Genomic DNA, 3,468 nt, shown 5'->3' with positions numbered 1-3,468 from the left:
AAGCTAGAAATCACCCCCCAGAGGGGATGGTCACGCCGTAATCCCTTCTCCTCCATTCTCCTCTGGGATCTTGGGCACGCACGCACACGCGCCTGGCATGAGTTTTAAGCCACCGGGTCTGGGACGCAAACCGTAGTCGACTACGTGGGAGTCCAGTGACATAGCCATTGTTCCCGGCGCGCGGCTGCCGTAAAACATTGAGTTTTAAAGAAGGAATATTTTCTTTTTAAGGTCGAAGAAGCTTCAGTGTTTTTAAATGCTACTGGCAAGAATTTGGCTAAGAGAAAGTTTTAAAAATCAAAAGTACACATGAAGACTGGACCCATAGTACTGCAGTAGCTAAAAGTCATGCATGGGGAACTGGATCCTACCTGACCAATGGCAGTTGGAGTCTTGTGTCTGTGTGTGTGTGTGTGTGTGTGTGTGTGTGTGTGTCTGTGTGTGTGTGTGCGCACACCCAAAATCCTGAGGGGATGGAGAACTGGAGAAAAGATATTGTGGCATGACTGTGCCTCATTGGGGGTTAACCTCTCTCTCTCTCCCTCATAAACAAATATGCCCTCTTACAATAAAAATAAATAAGATACATGTGAAAGAGGATATATTAAAAGTACCAAGAAAGTAACCATATAGAAGGTCCACAGAATTCAGTAGGTACAGAGAGAAGGATGTCTCCTGCGTTGTAATAGGGGAGAAAAAAGGGATGCAAAAACCTCACAGGTAGAGCTATAGAGCTGGTAGGTGGGAAAATCAGGACCTTATGACCTAAAGGCTTCTATTTTTGCATGTAGAAGGTAAAGTCATGTGAGTAGGAAGGCACATATTGGGAAATGATCAAAGATTTGAGGAGAGCAGAAAAGCTTTGAGGTGGTTGTTAATGAGAATTGTAAGCTGTTGCTAGGCCATGTTGGGAACCCACTTTATGTTGGAGTCCATGAAGATATAGTGATACCTGTACTCTCAATTGCCTGGGCATGCACATGAAGAGAATGTATGGTCGAGTTCTTCAAATTACTTTTGTTTTAAAGATTAAAGTGAAGGAAGGACAACGTGTGGGAAATTAGAGTACATTTTTAAATAAATGTTGGAAAAACATGGAATCTGAGCTGAAAAGAAAGGGAAGTGAAGACAGGAGGAATATGATAGATTAAGAGAGACTACAGTAATCAATACTTTGTAAGTCCTGATGAGGTGAAAGAACACTTGCAAAGGAGATACTTTACAAAACAAGTCAGAAGGCGAGGAAGTTGTTAGAAGGGAAAATGTTCAGATCAGTAATTTCAGAGGTGGAGCAGTAGTGACGACAAGTTCCAAAGTGTGACTTTGGAGGAAGTTGTTGGTGTGGAGTGAAGGAGACAAGAATTGGGGAAGAGGAGGTCAAGGGATTCAGAAACAAGAAGCGTGAGTTGCCTACATGAAAGGAGTCTCTGAGGAAAGGAAGGCTGGAATGTTGGTCTTCAAAGAATAAGGAGATTGAAAAATGGCAGATGAAGAGTCAAGTGGGTAGTGTTATAGTCAAATGGTGTGAGTCTCATGGGAACAGCACTTGTTTGTTTGCTGGTTAGTAGAGGACTGGAGATTTAGTCTAGAGCAGTAAGCACTGAGGTAGTACAAGCAGAGGGGAAAGGATAGGGGAATGAAAAAAGAAAAGAACACTGATTTTTACTACTAGCCTTGATGGGTATGCCTTGTGAGGGAACAAGTAGTCTCAATCTGAGAGGGATTTGGGAAGAGAAAACTCATAGGGTGGTCAGATTTTAGAGAAGGCAGAGATAGATGAAGGACACTGTGAGAATATTGCAGGATTTGCAATTATGAGCAACTACCTTAGAAAGCACAGAGGAAAGGTTTCAGATGGAAAGAAGAGGCTGGGTTAGAGGGAGATACATCAAGGTGCAAAGCAGACCAAGTTCCCTCAGGACTCTCAAGTGGAAGATCATTTGTACTAGCATAGTGTTTATTTGACTTGAGTCCTATGGTAGGAAACAAGAGAAAAGGGAACCCTGATATTTTGTTGGAGGAAATATAAAAGCAAATAACAATTTCAAAAAATAGTTTGATAATTTCTTTAAAAGTTAAATTGTATGCTTACCACGGTCCCCAACAACTCTAGATATATATCCAAGGGAAATGAAAATATCTATTCCACAAAGAGGAATGCTCAAAGTAGCACTATTCATTATTAGTCAAAAGAAAGAGACAGACTTAGCCAACAGTGTGGTGGTTAAGACAGCTGGATCCCACATGACCAACTGAACAGTTTAAATCCCAGACCCAGTGACTTGAGAAATATGCTGGGCATATTTGTGTGTGTAACCAAAATCCTGAGAAGAGAATGGAGGAGAAGGGATTGCTGCATGGCCATCCTCTCATGGGGGGATCTCTTATTTTCCCTCACTTTCCTTTCTCTTTCTCTGTTTGCATGTGTTTCTCTTGTGAGCGCATGTGCCCTATAGCAAAAAATGAAAACAATAACAACAACAACAAAACCATAAAACAAAAAGTGGGAAACTTTTAATTAAATACTACTCAGGATTAAAAGAAACCAGCTATGTACTGGTATATGCAACAGCATGGATGAACCCCAGAGACACTATGATAAATGAAAGAAGCTAGATACAAAATTTATTATTGCATTTATATGTAATTTCTAGAAAAGGTGAATTTATAAAACAAAAAAGTAGATCTGTGGTTGCCTAAAACTGGAAATGGAAGTAAGGACTGATTGCAAAATGTGTAAGAGAGAATTTTTGGTTTGATGGAAATGCTAAAGTAGACTGCAGTACACTGTATGAAGTTACTAGAAATCGTTGATCTGTATACTTATGGATTTTATGGTATGTAAATTATACTTGAGTAAAGCCATTTTTAAAGAATCTTTCAAATGGGTAAAAAGTTTGACAGACAATTCACCATGGCATTTAAGCACATGCAATACATTCAACATTGTCGGTTAAGGAAATGAAAATTAAAACCACACATACCTGTTAGAATGGCTTAATTAAAAGAGAGACAATACCAAATGCTGATGAGAATGGGCAGCAATCAGAACTTTCATACACTGCTAATGAGAACTAATGGTATAATCACTTTGGAAAATTGTTCAGCAATTTCTTTAAAAATCAAACATAACATCAATATACAAATGAGTGATCTTATCTTGACCTATCTCTAAGAGAAATGAAAACATGCATTCAAAAATGAGTACTCTGGGGACCAGCAGTTAGCGTAATGGCTATGTCGCTGGACTCCCACGTAGTCGACCGTGGTTCGAGTCCCGGACCCGGTAGCTTAAACTCACGCCGGACGCGTGTGCATGCGTGCCCAAGATCCCGAGAGGAGAATGGAGGAGAAGGGATTGCGGCGTGGCCGTCCCCCCTGGGGGGTGATTTCCTGCTTTCTATCTCTCTGTCTCTCTCTGTCTGTCTGGCGAGCGCACGCGCCCTGTAGCAAAAAACCTCTCAAAAA

This window comes from Tupaia chinensis, unplaced genomic scaffold (genome assembly GCF_000334495.1).
Source record: "Tupaia chinensis unplaced genomic scaffold, TupChi_1.0 Scaffold000674_2, whole genome shotgun sequence".
Classification (NCBI taxonomy): Eukaryota; Metazoa; Chordata; class Mammalia; order Scandentia; family Tupaiidae; genus Tupaia; species Tupaia belangeri.
This window is presented reverse-complemented; position numbering follows the sequence as displayed.